This window comes from Eptatretus burgeri, chromosome 4, assembly GCF_056783735.1.
Source record: "Eptatretus burgeri isolate ZD-2024b chromosome 4, Ebu_testis_v1, whole genome shotgun sequence".
Classification (NCBI taxonomy): domain Eukaryota; kingdom Metazoa; phylum Chordata; class Myxini; order Myxiniformes; family Myxinidae; genus Eptatretus; species Eptatretus burgeri.
The window spans coordinates 79,975,260-79,988,377 of NC_140964.1; the positions used below are offsets into that span (position 1 = coordinate 79,975,260).

At 50.2% G+C, this 13,118-nt stretch overlaps 1 protein-coding gene across 3 annotated transcripts in view; it reads right to left on the minus strand.

Annotated features, from left to right (window-relative positions):
* LOC147028486 (MAGUK p55 subfamily member 7-like) overlaps positions 1-13,118 on the minus strand; it is a 61,432-nt gene that overhangs the window by 47,674 nt on the left and 640 nt on the right. The window lies entirely within an intron of this gene.

Sequence of the window (13,118 nt, forward strand, 5' to 3'; positions counted from 1 at the left end):
GCAGTTGGACATTTCCCTCATGTCTAATGGGTCAGATGGGACGAAGTGCATTGTGGATCTCAAAGTTAGGTCTAATTATATCTCTATCTTCATTCCAGCTCTTTTCCTCTTATTCCTGAAATAAATCCAAGCAGGCCCCGCACACAGATGGCAGCCTGCAAAAACCGCAGCAACACCCCCCACAATAAGAATGCGTCCTCGCGGAGGCTAGAAGAAGCAGCAACCACACGATGGAAAAACCCGCCGCTGCAAGATACGGTGTCAAAGGGAATTGTAGGACCATACAATAAATCTCAATGTTGCGCAGGACGCAGGTGTCGTGCTCTTTTCAACCCTAATTATATCCAATCTTTTCCTTCAATCCATGACACAGATTGGGGCCGGCACCGTGCTCAGGCAGTCACCTGTAAGAATCACCACTGTGATAGATAACCACATGCACAACAGTGGACCCGTGCACAGTCCCGTGAAAATCACAATCACACAGTATGGGACGCACATGCTGCACATCTTTGTTCAGGTCTGCAAGCTGATTACAATGGAATCTTACCATCGCATTGTATGGCCCAGATCGCTCGGGCCGCATTGCGTACGGATGAGACAAGCACATTGATCAGCGCCAACAACAGCGCGCCAGGGGTGGCCGAGCGAGCATGTGGGACCGGCGTGGCCCCCAGCCAGTCGCCGGAGCATGGCCCGGGACTTCGGTGCATGGCAATTAATATCACGGGGTTCGGAGCGAGACGATTCCGCAGCTCCGCTATGTCTCGCCGGATGTCCAATGAGGCCGCTTCCAGCCATTGCGGCCGGGCCGTGTGGTGGCTGGGACCAAATGGGAGCACCCGATTTGGGTGACGACGCATCGCTTTGGGGCGGTCTACAAAGGACGGATCGCGAAGCCGTCCGTAGAGAGTCCTAGGCATTCTCATCCTCTTGGTCTGGCCTTGGATCGATCGCTGCAAATGCCTGCTGCCCCTACAGTCCCGTCTGCCACTCCGCCCACTCGCTCTCGATCTCTGGAATCCACTCACACGCTAACTTCTCCACCCATCCCCCTGACTCTGCCTGCTTCACGCCGTTTTCTCCACCCACTCACCCCTGGCTCCACCTACCGCCCTCCCTCATGCCTGATGCTCTCGCGCATTCTCTGGATCGGTGCACACGCTGGGTCAGCACCGTAACCAGGTAGGAGACAACATGCCAACTCTCAAGGAGGGATCGCTCAGCAGGGCGTTCCCCCAAAATGTACTGGGTAGCGCGGTCGGTCAATCGTGAGGGCTGCGACACATGGACGAGCGCCATTTTGCCACGCGGCGTGTTTGAGCTTGGGCGCTCGAATCCGTAGACATCGGCTTGTCACGAGCCGCATTCGTGCTTTTGACACTTTCCTCTCGTCCATGAAACATCACCAAGTATTCTGTGTCTTGTCTGCATGTCGTTTAAGGTATATCTCGTTAGGGTCCCCTTCAAAACCCGTAGCTCGCTAGTTAAGAACGGGTTATAGATTGATTATAACGTTGTCGTGAATGCTTTGCTTGTGTCGTGTTTCCTGATGTGTCCCTAATAAATCTGGCTGATTCGTATGAAGTTGCCGCTTTGAATTAATTCTTGCCGCGCCGAGGAACGATCTGCTCGATTTGGATATATAAACCAAAATGGTTACAGACTGGCAGAATTTGCTCGGTCTCTGACAAAACCAGTCTGTAACCGGGGTCTATTTCCCCAACTGGTAAGGTTGGTATCACGATTCGAGACGCGTGACCCGAGGCCTGTGCCGAACCAGCCGGCGTTGTAACCCTGAAGACGGCGGTGGTTTGGGTGGCACCGAATCTGTAACATTTGGCTGTCGAGAGTAGGGTGCGAAAACCCAAACTGGTTACGGACAGTGATTGACGCACTCATCCGAATCTGCCCCACCACCGCTGAATCCTCAACAATATATATATATATATATATATATATATATATATATATATATATATATATATATATATTGTTACGAATTTGGAATTCAATTGCACACAACATACAGGTTCCCTTAGTCAGCTATGTCAATAAGTGCATGTTCCCTCGATAGCTCACCTTCCATTGTTTAAACTAGTCCGTGCCCGTAAAAAAAAAAAAAAATAATAATAATAATAAATAAATAAACCACACAGGCCGTTTCTTCGCTCTCACGTGCCCGTACATGCGTGACCCGGAAGTTCGATATTATTCGCAGTTCCGATTATTCGCAATTTATTTTTAATACCCAATTATTCAATTAGCGCCAACGTATTTTACCTTTTCGCAATGTCGTGGCAAGGAAAAACAAAAAGAGAAGAGAAGAGAGAAAAAAATTACTTCCTGGTTCGGAGCATACCAGCACTCTGATGTTCCCGAAATTTATACACCGTCTAATATCAAAACGATCATAACTTGGGCCATTGTGTTTATCTATAAATGCGCATAAGAAATTGAGAAATTATTAGAATACACGAAGTCATCACTCTCCGGAAGCCCGTAAGTTGTAACCCGTAATGGGGAACGTGGCTGAGCTTCCCTTCCCCATCGGCCATGCCCACACAACAAAGTGTCTTCCCATTGGTTTGGTAAATAAATGGCCATAACTTGGGAAGCACTTGTCCGATTAATATCAAACCTTGAAAAGGCACATCCTCAGGTCCACAGCAATATACCTGGCAAGTTTCAATTAGATCGGACCAGTGGTTGTCGAGAAACAGTGGTCACACACACACACACACACACACACACACACACACACACACACACACACACACACACACACACACACTGCTGGAATTATAGATAGATGTTTTGAAATTGATTAGATGCGCTGCGGATCGATTTAATAGTTAGGGAGCGAACAATGGAGACTTCCCTCCCCCTCTTCTGCGAAGAGGAAGAAGAACCCTGCCATCCCGTGACGTCAACAACTCCCTCCCACCCGTGGTTGAGCGGGGGGTGGATCACGAGAGCATGAGTCACGCCGGGTGCGGGGGACAGGGTGGGAAGGATAAAGGGGAGATCCTTTCTTTGTTCGTGTGAGAGTCCTGTGGTAGGGCTCAGTTCGTGGGAGTCCCCGTGGCAGAATTCGTGAAGAGTCCCGTTCTGAGTCCCGTGTGCAGAGTTCGTGTGCTGAGTCCCGTGGGAGGAGTAAGCTTTTTGCTTCGGCTGGCTCAGTGAGCTTCGGCTGCTGCTTTGTTTTGGAAGGAACTTGAGCAAGTTGTTCGGCTCGAGCTGCAAGTGGAGGCTTCTTCCTCTTCTTCCTCTTCCTCTTGGTTCGCGGAGCTTTTCGTTCTCCATTTTGTTTCCCGGCTTGGTGCAACGCATCGGCCTCTTCTTGGAGTTGGATCCTTGGGGAAGCGACTATCGACAGGAAGGATCGGCGCCTCTTCTCACCGGCACGTGTTGAGAAGCGCGGGAGGATTCGCGGGAGCTTGGGGGAGATTCGCGGCGATTGGATCCAGCTCGCTCTCGCTGGAGCCCGGGACCGGACAAGTTGAAGACCACACAAGGTGGAAAGGTTCGAGTCAAGCTCTGAGTTTCAGCTCACCTGTCCTCCGAGCTGGAGCTCATGATTAAAGGCCTCAGCCACCGTTTCGTGTGTGTGTGTGTGTGTGTGTGTGTGTGTGTGTGTGTGTGTGTGTGTGTGTGTGCGTGTGTGTGTGCGTGCGCGCGCGTACGTGTGTCCGTGGGCTCGTCTAATAAGTAGGAACTGCTGTAAAGTGTAAATGACTGTACATAATAAGTAGACGGTTGTAGTTCTTTTGTCGTGCTTTTGTTGCTTGTATAATTGCATACGTGGTTTGCCTTATTTAATTGCATACATGTTTCATTATAATAAATGTCCTTTTGTGAATGTAAACCTGCTCGTTGCTTCCATTCCCTCATTGACTGAACATTTCGTGTGTTGGGAGTTAGAAAGCCGTTGGTTTGCCGTAATAGGGGGACATTTGGACCGACGGTTCTCGGTGATTACGCTGCTTGGAATCGCACACGGACAAGCTCGCCTCGGCGGTTTGTTCCGTCGAGGGTGGTATACCCCGGTAGTTGGATCACATGGGTATTTAGGTAAATTGAAGATTGGCAATCGACCCTACCCCACGTGATCTGCCGATTGGCATATTTCGGTTCTTGTACAAGGACCCGTCGCTCGGAGTTATCCGGGCGGTGATCTATATTCCGGGCGATCGGTCGGGCCGACTCGACTTGCGGTTCCGTTCAGAGCGGTCGGTTGGCGGCTGACCCCCCGGTCTGTAACAATATATACATACAGGGGGCTGCAAAAGTAGGTATACAGTAATGAAAAAGAAAACGTGCGCACAAAACGTATTTTATTGATTATACAAGCATATCAATAATAACATACCAATAATAAACATATTGTTATGGATTCTCAACACTCCGGCGTGTGGGCGACCGCTTTTAGCTAATTGCGCCCACCGACCGTGGCAATCCAGTCACAGCTTTCGGATCAACGCCGAAATCCAGCTACGGGTGTGTTTTTAATCTCACCGTAAATCAGCCAACTATTCTGTCCGTGCGTGACAGGGTCTGATTGCCGAATTGTTGATTTAACTAAGTATGCGCGCAGACAGAAATGCTGGGGATTTTCACCTCAACGGGACCTGCTTGGAAACAAGCCGCTAAAGCAGCTCGCTCCGTTTGTGCCAAGCCCCGCCGGATCCGATTACTTTATCGGCTATTTAAAAGCCAGCTAATATCCTGATATGAATTTAATACGGCAGCTCAATCGAGGGAAAGGACGCAACGAACAGGTCAACATTCACACAAGGACATTTATTTGTGACACACGTTTGCAATCAAACACTTATGCAATCATGCAGGAATAAAGCAAGACTAAGAACTACAACCGTTCTATTTATTATGTACACTTATGACAATTCTACTTGAGGACATGGCGCCACGACATTCATACAAAGAAAAACCCCAGGAAAGGAAAGGGCAAGAACTGGACCTCGTGGGCCTTTAATAGTTCACGGAGCTGTGAAGACCACAGGAGCTCCGAGAGGCCGTGCTGGTTACCTGCCACCTTCGTAGTGACTCGCTGGTTGACCCTCGACGTTTTGTCGACACGGTGGTTGGCGCTGCTCGACTTGGTTGGCCTGCCGTGCGGCCTAGTAGTTCGGGCCAAGTCGACGACGCCTCCGAGGAACGAATGGGCCTTTGCTCTTTCAAGAGTTAATGCTCTTTTAAGAGCCCGTCCGTCCCTCAGCGTTGGCGATCTCTCTCCTGCTTTCTCCACTGACTCGCAGTTCTGCGCGGCACGGCAGATTTGGCTGCGCTCCAAGTTCCGACTGCCCTCCACTGGTCTCGAACCTTGCCAGGCTGCTGGCTTTTTCCGACTCGACGCCAGCTCGACTCCGGACTTCCTCTCTCTGCAGCTCCCCGACAGACTGCTTGCTTGGCGTTCAGCGCGCCTTTATATGGGGTCCGTGAGTGAGGTCTGATCTTTCACCTCTCACCCTTCACCCCTCGCTGGCTCCGCCCCTTTTGATCTTTTGATCCGATCTCTTTGCGAAACGCGGAGAGAGCGGACGTGGTAGAAATCATCAACCACGCGGAAGTTGCAGGAATCATCAGCCGTGGAAAGCGGACGTTGTGGAAATCATCAGCCCCCGCGTCTGTCAGCGGAGATGCCGCTCATCCGTGGGATTCGCCGTGGCTGGCGAAAAGATGGCGGCGCAACGGAGATGAAGGTGAGGCGATGTTGTGGTTGCTTTGTGGTGGGGATGGCGTGGTTGTTGAGATTTTGGTTGTGGTTGGTGCTGTGGTTGTGGTTGTTGAAAGTTGGTTGTTCCAAAATAAAGATAGCAAAAGAATAATGGCTGACTCAAAGATCTCAGCCTGGTTACACAAATAATTCCCTTTAGACCTCGGTGGGGAAATCTAATCTGAACACACACTTATCGACATAACTGATCTCTGGGAAGCCTGAATGGTGTTCTGTGAATTTCCACAACCGTAACAATATCAATAATAAACATATTAATCTCGTATTAATGAATGAATTCTAGTATTAAATGAATCCTAGCACCACTATTATAATACTGGTATAATCCTTACTGTATACCTCCTTTTGCAGCCCCCTGTGTATATATGTATGTATATATATATATATATATATATATATATATATATATATATATATATATATATATATATTTATATGTATAGATATATACTTATCTTTTTCTCCTGTTTGGAGAATTATATTGAATGAACAAAACATTTAGGAACGCAACAAAATTTACGAGCTTCATTAAGCTGTGTGATTTAATGCATTCACTGCAAGACCTCGCACCCTGTCCCCCAGAGGGACTGCCTATCCATAGTGTCTGCCAGATCCTTGTCTATATTTTTGGAGGTTTCGCGAGGTGCTCTGCAAGGAATCAAAGCAAATGTGGTGAAAATGGACGTTTTAAAATATAGTTATAATGTTTGCATGGACCACGGACCGATGTATCATGTGACACGTGCACAGAAGAGCAGGCAACGTGGTGGATTTTCTTCAATGTTTATTTCACAGACAATTAATCTTTGAAATGTCTCGAGGGTTGTTCTACGTTATTCAGCAACTCAGCAACTCTTTTGTGGATAAAGTCATTATTTGAACGATTTCATTTCATTTATTTAACTGATGCGGGTGTGGTGAAGACTGACTTAAAGGCATCCTTTGTGGTATGCAGCCACAGTCTGGCCAGCCATTCCTTATCAACCATTTAATTGGAGTGCTTGTTTGAGTGCTTAAGCCACTTGCGGAATGCCCTGCAGTCGATAGCGGTCCCACGCTACATCATTCTGAGCTAATCATTCACTCACTGCGGATACTTTTGCCGCACCACGTCATTCAGAGCGAGTGGTCCGTGCTCCGTCCACCTGAGTGAGTGGTTTGTGCTCCATCATCCTGAGCGAGGGGTTCGTGCTCCATCATCATAAGCGAGTGGTTCATGCTCCATCATTCTGAGTGAGTTGTTGTGAAATAACATCTGATTGCTGAGCCATTTGTATTAGCGTGTTGTCTAAATTAGCGAGTCCAATTTTTTTTCCACCCTTCACACGCAGCTGTTTATAAAGATTAATGTTTGTGAACATATCCCTGAAACATCAATATAAATGCAACATTGTTTTTTGGTGAAAGCTACTCAAGGTTTTTGGGATGAATTCAGTACGTACTAGAGTCGGTAATCACACTGACTCCAACCTGCCGATTCCCGAGAAATTGCCAATATCGGCCAAGTACGTGTGTGTGTGTGTGTGTGTGTGTGTGTGTGTGTGTGTGTGTGTGTGTGTGTGTGTGTGTGTGTGTGTGTGTGTGTGTGTGTTCGTTGTTCATAAAGCATAACATATTCTCTCTGCTAACTCCCCTACCTCTGTCCCTCTCCCTCTCCCTCTCCCCTGTCCTCTCTCTCTCTCTCTCTCTCTCTCTCTCTCTCTCTCTCTCTCTCTCTCTCTCTCTCTCTCTCTCTCTCTCTCTCTCTCTCTCTCTCTCTCTCTCTCTCTCTCTCTCTCTCTCTCTCTCTCTCTCTCTCTCTCTCTCTCTCTCTCTCTCTCTCCCCTGTCCTCTCTCTCTCTCTCTCTCTCTCTCTCTCTCTCTCTCTCTCTCTCTCTCTCTCTCTCTCTCTCTCTCTCTCTCTCTCTCTCTCTCTCTCTCTCTCTCTCTCTCTCTCTCCATATCTGGATGTCGTTTGTCTCCATATGTCTCCAGATGGGAGTTTGCCTCTGGATGTGTCTGGGAGGTGTTGATGTCAGGTCAGGTATGGGAGCATGTGCCAGAACAGCGCGTCGCTGCGTCCACTTTCCGCCGGTACTCCAGGGGCCTCCGTCTGGCCATCCCCCAGGCAGATGCCAGGCCCATCCACATCTCCTTGAGATGATGGTCAACGTGTTGCAACCATGAGGCACGTGGTCGACCCACTGGCCTCCTCCACTCATGAGACTCCCTCGCTGAGAGAATCTGGTGAGCAGGATCAGAGTCAGGAAAATGAGCCACATGTCCATACAGCCGCAACTGACGCTCACGGACTATGCAGGTAACGAATCTCATCCGAGTCTCTCTCAGCAACCGCTCGTTGGACACAAAATCCGACCAGCGATAGCCAAGGATTCTCCGAAGAGACCTGGTACCAAAGGAATTAAGTCTCCGTCTCAGATCCTTGGTCAGAGTCCAAGTCTCGCACCCATAGAGCAAGACTGGAAGTACCAAGGACCTGAAGACTCGGACTTTCGTCCTCCCGCACAGGTACCGGCAGCGCCACACCCCATGATCCATTGAATCCATGACTCCCCAGGCCCGACCCAGACGTCTATTGACCTCTGACTCGCAGCCAGCAGAGACATGAATATCACTGCCAAGGTAAGTGAATCTCTCCACGACCTCAACATCCTCACCACAAACAGACACAGACAGGACAGCAGCATCCAAGATGTCACCGGAAGCCTGGATCTTAGTTTTGACCCAAGAAACCCGTAATCCCAACGGCTCCGACTCCTCATTCAGCACCTCGAGGGCCCCCAAGAGGATGTCTAAAGTCTCTGCAAAGATGACTGTATCATCTGCAAAGTCAAGGTCCGAGATCTTGACAATCCTAAATGACGCACCGCAACTTGATCTCTCCGACATCCTCCCTAGAATCCAGTCCATACAAGTGCTGAAAAGTGTGGGGGCAAGTACACATCCCTGACGAACTCCAGTAACAACTGGAAATAAGTCAGAGATGGTACCACCACACTTCACAGCAATCTCAGTACCAGAGTAGAGTTCAGACATCAGATCGATCAGTTTTGGTGGCACCCCACGAAGACCAAGAATCCTCCAGAGGACATCCCGATTCACTGAATCGAACGCTTTACAGAGATCAACATAGGCTGCAAGCAGCCCCTGCCGAAACTCTTCTCTGCATTCGGTGAGGACACGAAGTGCAAGGATACGGTCAATCGTTGACCTCTTTGGTGTAAAGCCTGACTGCTCTGGACGCTGGTGCTCAAGCAGATGGTGGCGAACCCTATCGAGAATTATCCGAGCAAAGACCTTGCCCGGCACTGAGAGCAGCGTCACCCCTCGGTAGTTGTTGCAGTCTTGGCGATCACCCTTCCCTTTCCAGAGAGGGACAACAAGGCCCCTCTTCCAGTCAGTTGGGATGATGCCTGTGTTCCAGGCAGAGCACAAAACTGCATGCAACGACACGAGTGCAGCATTTCCACCAGCCTTGAGAAGTTCGGCATGGATGCCACAGATCCCTGGAGCTTTGCCCCGTTTCAACTGGTTCACCGCAGCCCGTGTTTCCACAAGCGTAGGTGGACCACAGTTGATTCGAGGGTCAGCAACAGGGATTGTAACACCCTTGACGTCCAACTCGACAGTTGGGGGATCAGCCTGGTACAACCGCTCAAAGTAACCAGCCCAGCGGGCCTTCACTTCAGACTCCTCTGTCAAGAGCCTACCACTCTCTGCTCGAACTGTAGTGCTCCGAGGGATGGGTTTGGATGAACGTAATGCGCGAATTCCCCTGTTAGCGGGACGAGAATCACCTGTCCACAGGTGATGCTCTACCCCCTCACAGATTCCTCGCACATAGGCCTCCTTGTCCACCCTCAGTGCACGTACAGTTTTACGCCTCAGCTCCCTGAACAGCTCAGCTCTGCCATACAGCCTGGCCCTGCGACTCTGGTCAATGGTATCCAGTGTCCCTTGAGAGACAAAATTCTTCTTTGCCCTGCGGTGAGCTCCAAGGCATCCACCGGCAACATCAAGGACGGTGGTCTTGAAGGCGCTCCACAACTCTTCAGGACTCCCCAAAGCACCCAGACCCCCCAAGTCTCCACTCAGCCTGTTCGCAAACTCCTCAGCTACTCTCTCATCCCTGAGCTTGGCAACATCCAGCCTCGGCTGGGATGGTACCATTCTCCAGGATTTAAGGTGCAGCTTTAGAGTTGCTACAACAAGCCTGTGGTCAGTATTGAGGAACTGAGCACTCTGGTAGACCCTACAGTTCTGGTTCATCCTCCAATGACCGTCAATGAGGACATGGTCAATCCCCTTTGCCACACCGCCAGCGTTGGAATACCAAGTCCAGCGATGAGCTTGTGGGTGCTGAAACCATGAACCAGCCACCCTAAGTCCATGACTTCTTGCAAAGTCAAGGAACTTAGTGCTATTCTGGTTCATAGTTCCTGACCCATGGGGACCAACACACACCTCATAACCATCCCTATCAGTTCCAGTCGATGCATTGAAATCCCCCTGGACTAGAAGTGTATCTCGTCTGGGGCACTGATCAACCACAGACTCGAGCGTGGCGTAGAATGCATCCTTCACGGTGAGATCACTCGCCTCAGTCGGAGCATAAACAGAGACCAGAGAAATGACACCTAAGGAGTGACGAATCCTTAATCTCATAATACGCTCGTTGACCGGTGTTACCTCAATTATCATTGGGGTCAGCTTATTGGACACAGTTACAGCAACTCCTTGGGTATGGTAACCATCAGAGCGACCAGACCAATAGTAGGTGTAACCACCCACCATTATCTCGCCGCAATCCGGTCTCCGAACCTCAGAGAGAGCTGCAATCCCGATGTCCAAACGCTTGAGCTCAGATGATAACAGAGACAGGTGATCATCCTCTCTTAGGGATAGGACATTCCAGGCACCCACCCGAAGGGACCGCCTCAGGTTAACCCAAGGAGACCGCCATCTGGTGGACGACACCTCATCACCACTCCGACACACTCTCCCGCAATCTGACCCAGGGATGTTACCCCGTGGTTTCCCTCCTCTCAAAGATTGGGGGTCCCGAAGGCTTTGCCCCAATCCCGTCATCCGGTGAGCTGCCCTGCGAAGGGATGTCTGGGCAGGAGTTTACCTCCTGACATGTCTGAGCAGTGTTTATCTCCGGATGTATCTGAACAGTGTTTGTCTCTGGACAGCTTGGCTCTGGATGTGCCTTTGCGGTGTTTGTCTCTGGACGTGTCCAGGCGGTGTTTGTCTCTGGACATGTTCGGGCGGTGTTTGTCTCCGGACGCGTCCAGGCTGTGTTTGTCTCTGGACATGTTCGGGCGGTGTTTGTCTCTGGACGTGTCCAGGCTGTGTTTGTCTCTTATCTGGACATGTTCGGGCGGTGTTTGTCTCCGGACGTGCCCGAACAGTGTTTATCTCTGGCCGGTGTTTGTCTCCAGACGGGGGGTGGGGGGGGCACTAATTCTCTATGTAAATGTGTATCGTGTAGCGCTGCCTCGAGGTCGGGGAGGGTATTACAAGTCTTCACCATTTTTGTCTTCTCTATCTCCTTTTCTACTTTTCTTTCGATTTCCTCGATTTCCCCACTTTTTCCACTGTGTGAGGTGTTTTGAAGTATAAGAAGTGGATGTGTTTTTGCTTCATGTAGTACGTAACCCGGGTTGTTTTTTTGTTTTTTTGCGTATACAGAGCTGTCAGTTGCCGATACACCATCCAAATTAAGGTATGTTTCAGAATAACATGTTGCATGCTTGGAACAACACCGCTCATAGGGCTGGTACTCTGCTAGTTATTGAAATATCACCTGCTTTTTGTATTCTTTTGTCACCTGTGTTGCAAGTAGCGTGACCTGCTTTGTGATGCTTTAAAAGGCGATGTATAATTAGCGTTTTCTGAATCCAATCGATTTGAGAAACGGGATTGAATGAGACTCACCTCATTATAAGTGAAAAAGAAGAAGATAAAGGAGGAGGAGATTTTATACCCGGTTTAAAAGACAACGTTGCTGCTTGGGCGGGTTTCATCGCACCGTTAATGCCCTGGTACACTGCCCATTCACCCCTCACGCTTCCTTCCCTTCCCCTTTCGCAGCCTTCCTCTCACCTCACACTGCTGACCTTCCCCTCACACTGCTGACCTTCCCCTCACATTGCTTACCCTCCCCTCGTGCTGCTTATCCTCCCCTCACGCTGCCTTCTTCTCCTCCTTTCACACTTCGTTCTTTCCCTCATCTCACACTGCCTTCCCATTCCCTCCCATCACACCCTCCCATTTCCTTCATGCCTCCCCCCCACCTCCACGTTTCCCTCCCCTCACGCTGCCTCCTCTTTTCCTCACGCTGCCTCCTCTTTTCCTCACGCTTCCTCCTCTTTCCCTCACGCTGCCTCCTCTTTCCCTCATGCTGCCTCCTCTTTCCCTGACGCTGCCTCCCCTTTCCCTCATGCTGCCTCCTCTTTCCCTCACGCTGCCTCCTCTTTCCCTCATGCTGCCTCCTCTTTCCCTGACGCTGCCTCCCCTTTCCCTCATGCTGCCACCCCTTCCACTCACGCTGCCTTCCCACCCCCTCGCGTTTCCTCCTCCACCTCCTCGCACTGCTTTCCCCATCCCTTGTGCTTCATTCCTTTCCCTCACCTCTTGCTGCATTCCCTTCCCCTACCCTCATGCTATCCTCCTCCCCTCTCTATCCCCGTGGACATCTCTCGGCGGTCTCCGCATGCTGTATTAATGTGCTGTTTTGACGTATCCCATTTCGTTCAATCCTGTACTAACCCCCCCCCCCCCACCCCTCATTCTCCACAAGCCCCACTGCCAAACACAAGTTGATAATCCTCTCCTCATGCTTATTTCCTCGCAAACCCCCTCTCCCCACTCTCTCCTCTTCTTCTCGCTCCCACCCCGCCTCCCGGAATGTATAGCGCTATTTAGTGAGGCATCGCTCTCCCCACCACTTCCCCCCCTTTGCTCGCTGTTCCCCCTTTCCTAGTTCCCCACCCATCCTTCCTCTTTGCTACCCCCTACCTCCTCTCTGCTTCTTTGCTATCCTTCCTCCCTCTCCTCTCTCTCACCCCTCGTCACTCTCCCTCCCTCCTCGCTACCCCACCCCTCCTTGCTCCCCTCCCTTTCATCCTCCACTTCCCCATTCTCCCCCCCCCCCCACTTAGTATTCCCATCAGTGAAGTGATGGCTGGTATTTGCTCGTCTCGTATGTAAAGCTCATTCTAACCACTGACTCACTGACTGATATAATATAATAAAGGTTGGTTCCTTCCAGATGACGTAGAAAGCTGAAATGTTGCATGCTGATGGACATCGAAGCCGAGACACCGATAACAAGCTCAAATGAGCTAAGATCCTC